Source organism: Pinus tabuliformis, chromosome 3_2 (assembly GCF_031772625.1).
Source record: "Pinus tabuliformis cultivar Carrire ecotype Pingquan chromosome 3_2, CPIR1, whole genome shotgun sequence".
Lineage (NCBI taxonomy): Eukaryota > Viridiplantae > Streptophyta > Pinopsida > Pinales > Pinaceae > Pinus > Pinus tabuliformis.
In genome coordinates this window covers 162,959,101-162,973,013 of record NC_142302.1, presented here as the reverse complement: position 1 = coordinate 162,973,013, position 13,913 = coordinate 162,959,101, and the positions used below count along the sequence as shown (strand labels likewise).

The 13,913-nt window shown below is 39.0% G+C and overlaps 1 pseudogene; it reads left to right on the top strand.

Annotated features, from left to right (window-relative positions):
* The window catches only part of LOC149180308 (uncharacterized), a 33,752-nt pseudogene extending 20,844 nt beyond the window's left edge, over positions 1-12,908 (top strand).
* The last annotated feature ends 1,005 nt before the right edge of the window (positions 12,909-13,913 follow it).

Genomic DNA, 13,913 nt, shown 5'->3' with positions numbered 1-13,913 from the left:
TACCTATTAGAGAGATAATTTGATGACAGGGAAAAGGAATTTTATGAACTAAAGATGGGATCTATGACAGATGATGAGTACACTAGCAAGTTCTTGGAGCTATTGAGGTATGTGCCTTACCTCAACGAGGAGAAAGCCAAGATTTAGATATTCACTGGTGGGTTACCAATGGCATTCAAAGATAGGATTGAGTTCGATGAGCCTAGATCATTGGAGGCCATCCGAGAGCTAAAACATTGTTATGAACAATCGAAGCGCTGATCTAAGACTAAGCCAGACTGGAAGGGAAATGCAAATAACAAAGGAAAATGGCACAAGAAGCAAGTAATACCACAAGATTCAGGTAATAAGGAGAATGTTGCATCACCTAAGAGGTTCAATGCATCTGACATTGGACATGGACATCGATAAGAGGAGCAGAACAAGGATGCATGCTAGAAGCCTATAGAATTTTGGACTTGTGGCAAGGATCATCGCAGGAGAGGTTGTTCACAGAATCAGGGTGGTAGGCCTCAAATATATAGTGCAAAGGACGAATAGACTGTTGGGGATTTTGGTCAGAGCATTCCTCGTATTTATGCAACATTGGATAACAAATAGGAATAACGTTAGACATCTATCATTGAGATGGATGGTAAGCTTTGTGATCAAGTTATTTCTATTTTGATTGACCCTGGATCTAATTATAGTTATGTTAAAACTTAATTGGTGGATAAGTGTGGTTTGAATAAGGAATTTCATGTTGAATATTGGTTAGCGCAATTGGCTACAGGTACAAAGAAGCAAGTTCATCAATGGGTAAGAGCTTGTGCATTTGATTTGAATGGTATGCCTACTGCAACACATTTGAATGTATTACCATTGCAATCATACAATATGTTGTTGGGCATGGATTGGTTGTATCTTCAGAGAACCAAGGTGGATTGTCATGACAAAGCTATTGAGTGCTTGGATGACAATGGGGAACCGAGAGTCTTGCAAGGAAAGAGGAAAGCCACATCAGTTAGGATGGTGACATCTATGCAAGCAAAGCGTTGTCACAGAAAAGGGTGTATGTTATTTGCAATACACATTTCTAGTGATAAAGGTAATGAAGTTGAGGATGCATATGTTTTGAGAAGGTACCCAATCCTATATCAGTTCAAGGATGTATTTCCTGAGGATATTTCAGATTTGCCACCTCACAGGGAGGTAGAATTTTCTATTGAGTTGGTGCCAGGGTGTAGTGCCCGCTCTAGTTGACTAACAATGATATGACACTAACATTTATTTAGCCCTAAGGTCCACACATTATTCTTTGATGACCTCAGGTTGAGGATCTGGGCACATGACACCATTATTATTAGTGATTGAGATATTCATGGTTGTAATGTTTATGTATGTTCTCCATTGATATTATGATGAAGATAGCATGAATGGTTCTGTATGTTATCTATTGGTATTATGATGATTGTAACATTAAATGGTTAAATTTGGTCTTTATTGAATTTATGATGATGATGGCAGTAAAGGATATGCATGCTCTCTATTAAAATCATGATGATGATAAATTTGATAAATAGGTATATTTCTATTGATGTTACGATGTTGATAGCTTGATGGATATGTATGTTTCCATTGATGTTTTGATGATGATAGCTGTTAGAGTCGGTCTCGTTATCCCTCCGTCAGAGATCACAGCTCTTTTTTGCATTTCATGTTTAGGTGTCCCATCAGTTTCGATTAGTTGCATTTCATTAGGCATGCCATAACTCTGACGGAATGGTTTGTGTTACTCATTCCCCTCGTGCTTGGCACTGCTGGTTCAGGTCTATTCATAAAAACAAGTCTTCAAAGGTCATGTACAGTCCTGTTTCAAATTTCTGGGTCATAACAATGGTTCTTGGTCATTAGGTCTTGGGTTGAGTCAGTCTTGTTTTGCAAAGTCTAAGAAGACCAGCAGGCCAGAGGGATGTCCTCGATAGGTGGTTACTTCAATAATTTTCATCATTATACAGATAAATTAGGACTTCTCTTCAAAACTCTGTTTTGAAGATAAGTCATCATCTCATTTTTGTAAAAATCTTCAAAATTTTCAGTTCTTGAATCATCCAAGCGCAGCCTTGGTCTCCTTTGCCAGATCATATCACAGCTATCCCTGCAAAGAATTGCAAAGAAAATCATTATTTCAACCAAATTTAAGGAGGAAACCAAAAAGGTCAGAAGTCTATTAATCCTGAAAAAGTGTCAATGACAAAACATTACAAAATGGGTCATGGACCAAGAAAAAATCAAAAGGGAGTCTTTATAAAGATATTTCATGACACTTTCAACTCATTTTGCATGCCAAGAGTGAAGAACATCATTCCAAAGCGAAATTGTGAGTTTGTGAGGAAGTTGGAGCAGTTTCAGGGGTGCGCGACGCATTGGACTAGGTGCGCGGCGCATCAGGGGTGCGCAGCGCATCAGACAAAAAATCGCAGTGTAAAAATACACGCGCACGGCGCGTTGGGTGAGGCGCGCGGCGCACTGGGGTTTAAGCCCAAAATTTGCTTGGAAACGCATGAACTCGCCTCCTCTCCGCACAAAATTGCATGTAGGCTCACATCCACCACTTGTGCTTGGTTTTTGAAAGGTAAATGTAATGGGTTCATGATATGTTTGCCTTAGAAATCCAAGTGGAAAGCCCTCCTTGTCAATGAAATTGCTGTAGGGTTTGAATGCAAAAAATTGCTGTAAGGGTTTCAAAAACAGAGTGTAACCAAGGTTGTCATTATTTCTCCATTTCCCTTTGTTTCCCATTCCCAAATTCACCCTTATTTTTCCCCATTAATTCCCTCCTTCATCCTACACTATAATCCCTCAAATCCTAGTCCCTCGCCTCTATTACAAAACACATTATCCTTATCATTTCCCTTCCCTTCTCTAAGTCCCTTGTTTTTATGTCCAAATTCCCTAATTCCCTAATGTTTCCCCTTTCCTAATATTCCCTTGTGCATTTGTGTCCCCTTGGTCACAACATTTTTAGAGCAAAAGAACAGTTTACATGCAATTGTGCACGCAGTTTCTACATCAGCATATATATTCCAGCTATCTTGTTTTCAAAGACATGTCAGAGACCGAGTCAGTCTATGAGCAGGAGTATGATAGTGATTCTACACCGGAGGTAAATGTGCCAAATGTGCCACGGAGGTCTCGCGGAAGTGGCAAAAGTGGTCAGCATGTCAGGGAGGAGCCTACTTCTTTGGCCCAATTGCAAGCTTGCCCACTTGCAATGGAGTGTTTTCGGCGTCAATCATGTTTTCAATATTGTGAGATGATCTCACAAATCCAGCATCATTGGGAACTAGTCCGTTTATTTGTTCTACATTTACAGGATGGTCATGTAAACCTTGCCAGAGTGAATTTCACCTTGTCACCCGAGACTATTGCTCAGGCCACCAGGATACCAAATGTAGGGGAGGAATGGAGTAAACGCCAGCTGTTAGACAGATTCTACTATGAGCCATATATCAAACCCGGGTATATGAGACACTTGAGCGTAGTTTTTCCTTTCAGATTCCTGAGGGATGAGTATGCACCATTGATGAAACTCACCATTCGATATTTCAGTTGCGAGGGCAGATTCTCGCGTCTTTATGCGTACCATGTCCGTTTGTTGATGCATTTCACGAGGGTACGTATGATTAACATTCCATTTTTCATGTGTCGCAACATAGAGAGGATGGTGCCTTTAGTACAAAGGAAGAGCCCAGCACATCAGCATAAGAGCATATATCATTATGTGTTGATCAAAATCATAGTGATGCATCAGTTGGCACAGCAGGGCATTACTTGGGAGGATTTCATGTCCCGTGATTACTTCGCAGCGGTACAGCCGCCTCCCGAGATAGTTCATGATGAGGGAGCGCCTTCACACTAGCCAAGCATTCCCGAGACTGAGCATATAAGTGCTCCTCCATATGTGACATACCAGCGAGGCCACAGGGCCTTATTTGCATCTACACGACGAGTACTATCTCCACCCGGGGTGGAAGGGGTCTCGTTGACTTCATCAGCACATCGAGTATTATCTCCACATCATGTGGAAAGGGTCTCGCCTTCTTCTTCAGCACAGGTACAGATACAGGATAGGGGCAAGAGGCCCATGTTTGATGAGGGTCCTTCAGGAGGTCAGGACACGGATATCATTGATCTTGATGCGAGCTCTCCTAGCTCGGAGCTAAAAGAGATCATTCGACAGCAAAGGGCTGAAAATGACTCGCTGCAAAAGAAATTGCAGATGGCTAAGTGGATGATCAACTACTTGGAGCAGCGCAACAAACAGCTGGAAGATGAACATACACTTTATGAGCTACGACAAATCCGGGAGGACCGAGAATTGGCCCGAAAGAGACCCGGTGATTTGACACCGATTGATCGAGAGTCTATGCTCATCCAGGTGAACACTCATTTGGATAAATTGTTGGCGAAGGCAAACAGAGACAAGGACATGCTTCGTCATATGAAAACTCACTATTGGGCTCACATGCATGTTTGCAAAGCAAAAATGAAGATCCTTAAGAGGCGATTGAGCAAGGCACTAAAATGGCGGAAAAAGCCCAATCCACTCCAAATTTTGGCCGAGGCTTCATTGGCGGGGCACAATACATGATAGAAGAATTTTTGTCATTTTTGAAAATTTTGTCCTAAAAACAGGGTTTTTGGCTCAACGTGTAGCGCGCCGCGCGCAACCCATAAGATTGGGAGGTCCAAATCACAAATGGCTTGTAGTGTTGGATTTGTCATGATGAAATATACATGCTAAGCTATGGCCAAAGTATTTCATCAAGTTCTGGGTGACCAAAAGGCTCAAAAACACCATGAAAATCACCTTTCTGCCACCTTTTGCACCAACAGGAAGTACTTCCGGGAGAATGCACTTTTGGAGGGGCAAATGGACACCAAATTGGAAAATTCCACTTGGGTTGGAAAGTAGACATCCACGGCTTTCCAACAAGCCAACCTAAGCTCAATTTGGATGCCAGGAAGTGGCCCAAAAATAGGTGGAAAGGCACGCGGTGCATAGGGATCAGGCGCGCGACGCACGGGGTTTTTTTGGCATAATTTTCATCTTCAGCTCAGGAAATGAAGCCAGTTTTACCAGTTTTGACTTTTGATGTGATTTTTTCACTCCTATGGATGTAATTAATGAAACATGATGTAATTTTGGCACTTTATTACTTGTTCTAGAAGATTCATTCACTAAAAAGTGAAAATTAAATGAATGAATCAGTTTCCTACCTTATAGAGGCAAGTTGTTTTGACTGCCTAGATTGTAGTGCTTTGTTTAGAATTGGTTGAAATAGCTCCTAGGATGATGAGCTCGACCCCTAGAGGCAAGGGAATGGGTTGGCTTGCCTATATTATGTATTTTCTTAGTCATTTTCATGGTTGGACTCTTGGGGAAAAGGTTTTGAGACTCTATTGTACATTTTACTTCAACATTTTGGCAAAGGAAAGACCAGGGTTTTGCAACACTGTTTGGAATTCATGTGGTTTTATGTCTTGATGGTGTGCTTCTTTCAGTACTTGTAAGTTGTTATGTGTATCATTTTCCTTCTCTCATCTTCTGCAATTGAACAAATGAAGTGTTAAGGTAGAATTCATAATCTGTAATGCTCTGCCTTTAAGTTTGTTTGATCTCCTATGTTTTCATCTGTTTAAGGAGAATTCTTGAGGTTTCCTTGCTCTCCTTAGCTCCTCACCTGTCTGATCTACTCACCTCATTAGCTTTTAAGGCATCAAACAATTGCCTACCTTGCTCCAATCAGACCTCTGCAGAAATTGTGTCTCATCCCCGCACCCAAAATTGCCTTTCCTTTTGATTCAACAAAAACCCCAAAAAATCACCTTTAAACCTCTGCACTTAATACCTAGCCTAAGATTAGTTACAATTTCAGTCATCTCGAGCCTCATTGATTATATTTTTCCGATATTGACTCGGAGAGAGCCCTCTCTTGTCCTCGTAGGGCTAGCTACGAGGCTGAGCGTGGTTTGATGTTGCCTTGAGTTTTGCCTTCCTCAGCCTGGGGCAAATTCGAGCGTTAACAATAGCTATGATGGATGTGTCCCCTATGTTACCTACTTTCATTAGTTTGGGCTTACTATGAACAATGATGTGAATGACTAGGTGTTGTTAATGATGCTATTATGACAATGAATAACACTGAGAAACCTTGTTACTGATGAGTATTGAGTATGGCAGGAAACCACCAGAGACACTCGCATATTATGAGTTGACGACAACTGATTTGATGAAAAAAATTATATTATTTTATCTTTGAAATTCAAAGTCAATTTCAAAACCTGCTATATATGTTTATCTATATTCTGATGAGATGTTAGTGGTTGCAGGCACAGATTAGTTGCTTGGCCGAATCTCACATATGGGTGATGTGGTTTTACAAGTGGATGGAACTACATGGGAGGGGTGGGACAGTGTCCCTGATCTCACCCATTAGCACTCTCGCCATGACTTGGGTTGGAAAGGTTGAAACACCTTTGCCTTGAAGATCATGATGTCAAGGGCAGGTCCCAAAGTTGGGTCGCTCATGAGGATTTTACCAGGGGCCGCGCATCAAGGCGGATTCCTTGATCCTCAACACCATTGGTCTCACTATAGCAGGTAATATAAGAGATGATAGTGGTTTATGACATTGCACCTATACTTTCCCCTCGCAGTCACTGAATGCTTGAAGGGCACGACCAACTTGGCACCCTTGGCATCACAAATAAACTATTAGGCGTGGCACCCTTGGAACTTCAAGGGAAATTCTTGAAGGGCACAACCAAACTTGGTACCCTTGTAATCATTAAAAATAAATAAATTAATAAATATAATCAAGAAATGAAAACTAGGTAAATTTACATCAAGGGTAATGATGTTAGAAACTGTGGTAATTAAATCAAAAATAAAACTTGGGTTAAAAGGATCATATGAAGAAATAAAATAGGTTACCTTAAAAACTCTACGCTTACCATGTTGGAAAATAGTAGGTAGATTATGTAGTTTAATTAGGTAAAAGGGGAAAGAGGTACATAATTGTAAGGATAAAGATTAATCCTAAAATAGTTAAACCTAATTAAGAGAAGAGGATGGTGAATTAAAATAAGATTAATAAGTTAAATTTTAGAGAAATATAGAGAACCTCCATGTGGCAAAAACCAACATAAGAATATCCATCTAAGAGATAACTTGAGTTAAATTAGGGAGTATATAGGGGATCAAATCTTGACTCATTAATTGAATTTAGTAATGAACACAAATTAAGGAGTAAAAAGGGGCATCAAGAGGCAACTAGGAGAAGAAATAGGAATCTTGTTGAGGTGAGGAAAATATTAGTTTTAAATTAAAATTTAAGTAAATAATTTTGGAGACCCTTGATGAGAGAGTGACACATGGGTGGGTGAATAATCAAACTATTGAATTATAAAAAAAAATTAATTATGCATGACATGCCAAGTGTCACCTATGAGGACTCCTATAAAATAAGGGGCAAGCCATGGGAGAAGGGACTTTTTGGGAACCCTATTGTTGGATGGATGAGACTATGTCAAAGTAGTGATTACGAAACTATAGTGAGTTTGGTGAGGTAGAGGATTTTAGAGAGGGGACTCTTGAGCCAAGGAGTGCTCTCCTCTACCAGCTATTGCATTCCTCCATTGTACAACCCCATTGCAGCTCAGGGGTCTGCGGGGAAGAAGAGTACCCAAGGAGTAGGCTGGGAGGTTAATCGGTGGGTCATCGCATTCGGATCAAGTACGTCATCATTCACTCTCGGAGGTGACCGACAACAAGGGAAGACAAGTAACGGCAATTCAAGTGGAGTCTCGTCTTTTGGTGAACGGTAGATATGTGTTGCAATATTATTTTGTATGATTTCTTTATGGCCTTAGTTAAATATGTAAATTTTAGGATATGTTCAGTGAAATGAAATTCAGGAATGTGTTAGACAGTGTTGAATAAATTTGAATTCCCCATGTTTTTCTCTTCTAGTTGTATTTTATTGGGATTTATATATATATATATATAGAATTGGTCCTTACACATGGGTAGCTCTTACATCAAAAGAATCTTATAGGATGAGCACACATAAGTTGGTGGAGTTGAAGCTACAGTCGAAGGAAATGTTGGATAAGGGGTACATTATGTCAAGTGTATCACCATGGGGCACACCAGTATTATTTGTGAAGAAGAAAGATGGTACTCTTAGATTCTGCATTGACTACAAGCAGTTGAACAAAGTGACCCTTAAGAACATGTATCTGTTACCGAGGATTGATGACTTGTTCAATCAGTTGAAAGGAGAAGTAGTGTTCTCGAATATTAATCTGAGATCTAGATATCATCAGGTACGCATCAAAGAGGAGGACATTTACAAAACAACTTTTAGGACCAAGTATGGGCATTATGAGTTTGTTGTAGTTCCATTTGGCTTAACTAATGTTCCAACTATATTTATGTGCTTGATGAATAGTGTGTTGCATCCATACTTGGATAAATTTGTTATTGTGTTCATTAATGACATATTGATATATTTTAAAAAAGAGGAAGAGCATGTGGAGCATTTAACATCAGTGTTGAGGTTGTTGAAAGAGCATCAGTTGTATGCTAAGCTCAACAAGTGTAGTTTCTTTTAGACTGAGGTACATTACTTGGGGCATGTTGTCTCCAAGGAGGGCATTGCAGTAGATCCAGAAAAGATAAGGGCCATCATGGAGTGGGTATCTCCTAAGAATGTAGATGATGTGAGATCTTTTATGGGGTTCGCAGGCTATTATAGGAGGTTCATCAGGAACTTCTCAAAGATTGCTTATCCTATCACATCATTGCAGAGGCAAGGTAAGAAGTTAAAATGGAAAGAGGAGTGTGAGTCTAGTTTTGAGCATCTCAAACAATTGTTGACACATGAAACGATATTAAAGATTGCATATCTGGACAAAGAGTTTGTAGTATGCACAGATGCTTGCAAGAAAGGACTTGATGGAGTCCTTATGCAGGATGGATAGTCGGTATGCTATTAGTCACGAAAACTAAATGAACATGAGCAAAAATATCCCACACATTATCTTGAGTTGGCAACGATTATACATGCATTGAAGATGTGGAGACACTATGTTCTGGGCAGGAGGTTTACATTGATGAGTGATCACAGTGGTTAGCAGTATCTATTTGACCAACCGAATCTGAATGGTAGGTAGGCTTGGTGGTTGGCTACGATCAGTGAGTTTGATTTTGAGATTAGATATATCAAAGGAAAAGAGAACATAGTGACATATTCTCTTAGAAGGCGGATGCAGGTAAATCACTTAGCAACTATGATCTCATATGGGACAGACTTACAGGATAGGATCTTGCAGGTAGGTCAATAGGATATCAAATATATGGAGATTATGCATATGTTGCAGCAGAGTAGAGGTATAGGTACAGGTGGTAGTACAAGTACAGGTACAGGTACATGTACATGTAGTGGTATAGGTACATGTGCAGGTGCAGGTGCATAGGATGTGGACTATTGCATTACGACACACAGATTCGTCAGATTCAGAGAAAAGATATATGTGCCAGATAGCAGTGAGCTCAAGAAGTTGATCTTGAGGGAGTTTCATGCGAAACCATATTCAGATCACCCAGGTTATCAAAAGACATTGAATGCAGTAAATAAGTTTTATTATTGGCCAAGCCTGAAGAGGGATGTAGCAGAGTTTGTGGCTAGGTGTTTTGATTGTTAGCATTTGAAGGCAGAGTTTTAACATCCAGGTGAATTTCTAGAACTGATCGCGATTCTAGAGTGTAAGTGGGAAGTCATTTCCATGGAATTCATCACGGGTTTTCCGAGGACAATGAGACAACATGATTCCATCATGGTTATTGTGGACAAGATGACAAAGGTTGCACATTTCATCCCAGTGAAGTCTACATTCTTAGCTAGTGATGTATCACAAGTATTCATCAAATATGTGGTCATATGTGCTTTATATGGTTGCGATTTCATTAATGGTATTTCTGCTGCTATTATGCTGGTTATATATGTGTTTTATGATGGTAATTATGTATGGATCTCATCCTGTTTTACTTGTAAATGAATGATCAATGTATCTATGACCTAATGGATGAAATGGTAGTTAATATGTTGAGGCATCAATGTCTCTTAGCGATTCTCAACTAAGTAAGAGACCCCTATGCTCATATCTATTATTTACACCTGTAGATTACATATTCACGATATGTTTGACGAAATGCTTGTCATGGCTAGCAGGGGTTCAATCAAGGTCTCATTCAAGTGATTGCATTTATACTGTCATTTACTTGTTGTTTTACTGTTCTAAAGATGTGATTCAGTTCTGGGTAGTGCCTGAAAAAGTGGCTCAAACCCCGGTGATGCTGGCATAACGTTGTGCAAAAGAATCACTAGACACTGGATTGTAGGCATATGAGAGCGTCCAGAGTTCCCTGGATGTTGGCATGCCCATAGCATGAGAGCATCCAGAAGTCAGGTGGTCCGAAAGCTCAGTGGGACCCAAGGGCTGGTTGGAAGAAAGGTTGGATTGGTTCCGTCGGTTCCACTTCCTTAACGTGACTTAGGAGGTCAAATCATATCATAGTGGCCTCTTGTCACATGTTTAGCCTGATTGATTGGTTGCTTGGGTAGATATGGGAGGAAGGTGTTACATCAGATTTTTTTATGGATCTCTTCCATTTCAGGATCATCCTCAAGAAAATCCACTCCATGAGTTTAAGAAATTGTTCGTAGTTTGGCAGGCTTCAAAGATTCAGGATCATTCAAAGTCTATCCAGCCAAATAACTCAAAATGTAGTTAGCAGAAAAACAAATGCTTGTATGTGAAAAGATAAATGAGGCAAAAATGGCCCTTGTACATGAGTGTGTTATTAATTCTCAACATTTTGCAACTAATGAAGAGCTTAGAAGTTGCAAATAATTTCTCAACACATCGGAAGTATTGCAATAAAAAAAGAAACTATTCCTGGAATTTCTTTAGGAACCAAATTCATTGCTTGAAAAGCATCCTCAAGATATACAATCTACGTCAGAAACTCAAGAAATACAATTTCCAAAAATGAAGTCATCAAATCCAATGAAAATTCAATGGCCATTGAAGGAAAAGGAGAATAATCAAAATCATTCCAAAGGAGATAAGAAAAATGAAAAATGCCTTCAGAAGTAGAAGGGGAAAACGTTTTCTTTATAAAGTGAATTTGAGCAAGTATGAGTCTTTTCGCCTAAGAAGTCAATGCAAGAATTTTCTATGTGGGGACAAAAGAAAAATTGTGCTACGTTAAGTTAAGATAGCAAAAATAACATTTGTTCCTTACTAACAAGAATAGTTGTCTTAAAGCTTACTCCAGGAAGGTGTCAAAATTTTAGGCCCAGTCCATCACTAAGATGCTCCCCATGATCTCAAATTGGATTCAGGGATCCAAAAGGGGTGAGGGATATCACTCAATATTTTCTTCAAGAAATGAGTAATAGGCTTAAAATGGGTTTTGTGAGAAGAGAAAAGATGAGTTAGGGATTAATGAAGAAGTTGTCTTTGATCAAATTTGTGATGTTCCTAAGCATCTAAGGAAAACCACTCGACAAATTGCAAGGAAAGTCAAGGAAAATGTGACTAGAGATATGGAAAATGATTCATTTAGTTTGGTTGAAGTTCCAACTCTCATGTGTTTTTTCTGACAAAAAAGTTCACTAAACAATTTCACTGATACTTCTCCAGATGCGAGCATTAATACTTCCCTGAAATCGTCCACCTCTGGTACTAAATATATATGGGATTACATAACCAGGTTAGGCTCATCCTTGTCATCTTGCCCTTGCAAACCTTATGATTCACCTAAATATGGAAACAAAGTAGTTGGGAAGCCAATTTTAGAAAGGTCGAGAGCTACTTAAGGGAATGAAGAGAAGCAACACATCAAACAAATTCCAGATACCTTAGGGAAACTCCTTGCTTTTCCTGATGAAAATGAACAAGTGTCCCAGTAAAAAATCTACCAACAAATTAATAGAGCTAACATAGGTGATGAGGAATGCTATGAATTATTTTATGATATGCATGAACCAGGTAGAATATTAAAAGCCCTAGTAGACGAGATAGGCATGCAGAGTGGGATGGCTCTTTATACAAAAAAAATGTGGACAATAATAGAGATATTTCACCTAGTAGTCTGCTGAGATCCCAATCTCTTCTAGTATCTGCCACAAGTTTAGAGAGGGTTAGTATTGGGAAGAATAACAATGGTTATTGTGTTATTAGAGCCACTAAAAATAAAATTGACAGTGACAGACGAAGTGGCACCCTACCTATGGAATTAATAAAATATAGGAGCAAAAGAGATCTAGGTTTAAAGCTAAAGTTTCAAATTTGAAAGAGAAATTTATGTTGAGAAAGCAAACGTCAAGCACTAAGAAAATGGATTCTCTGTGTAACTTGCAGTCAAACAATTATCTTGAAATTCACTTGGATAAGGGATGTGATTTACTGCCAAAAGTTCCTTTTGAATCAAAAATGCTTAAGGAGAGATTAGATAATATTTTGGTTGTATCACTGTAGAAAGCTTGTCCACAATCAGGAGATGTTCTAGACATGGCAATAGAACAATTGTAGAGAACATGCAACATACAGAGAGTCTCACCTATATATGAGAAAGGATACATGGAAACAAAACAATTGCAGAGCACATGCAACATACACAGAGTCTCACCTTTAGATGAGAAAGGATTTGAAGAATGCATTCTTGAAGCATCAATTTTGGTCCCTATAACAATTGAGAATGAACATTGTCTAGTATTGGTGTTGACTGCATGGTAGATGTAAGTTGCATTTCATTGTTATATTTGACTCTACATTGTCTATACATTTTGTGATATCCACTTGAACTGGCTGAATTATTTTCTTGAATGATCTGACATGTATATGCATTCTAGGAAATTTTACTTGGAGAGCTGTTGGTTGTTCCATCTTGTTGTGCAATAGATGAAGTGCCTGTAAATGAATTAAGTGAATCTTGTGCCTTGGAAAAAACCGCAGAAAAATATCGACGTCCAAGTCCAGTATCAGATCTAGACTTGCCTGTCAAATAAGGAACTCCTAGCCACAGGGGTTTCAAAGAAATAAGTTCAAATATGCAAGGTGGGTGGTTGAGGATGCTGATATTCATAATCGGGGGTTGATATTTAGGTGTCCAATTACTTTACATCACATGTTCATCTTCTATTTTTTTCAATATGGGAATAATGTTTTTTGAATTGACACAATATTTCTGATTTGCATGTTTATTTTATAGAATTGTGTTTATGCCTTGACCTTCTCAAGTTTCATGGCCCTGGAAAACCAAGTCATGCATCTAAAGATATTTCATCATGGCAAAGATTAGAGTTTGACGACCTCAATACTAGAAAAACTAACATTTTGATGATGAAAATCAATGCAACTTACAATCTGAGACTATAGGTTCACCTTTGTTAAGATTTCCAGTTCTTGTAAATAAGAATGTAGATATAGGATCTATGCTATTAAATGATATTTCATGTCCAAAAGAGAGCAATGCTGATCTGTTGTGCCTCATGAAGGTACTCGTGGCTAGTGGTTTCATTTGGAATGCTGACATGATTTTTGCACAAAGGTACTCGTCAACCCATCCATTGGACCCCACTCTATATGAGAAAATAGAAGAGTGTTACAACAATGATATGAAATTTCAAACAAAGGAACTTGAAACTGAACTGAGCCACTTAGGTTCCATCTATGAAAGTGAAGTTCATGGGAGAAAATCAGAAAAAGGTTTCCTTTTTTGCTGTATAAATGAAGTGTCGTTGGAAATACTAGGTCTATTCATTAATGCCCGCCCATGGGTGAGACAATATAAAAGA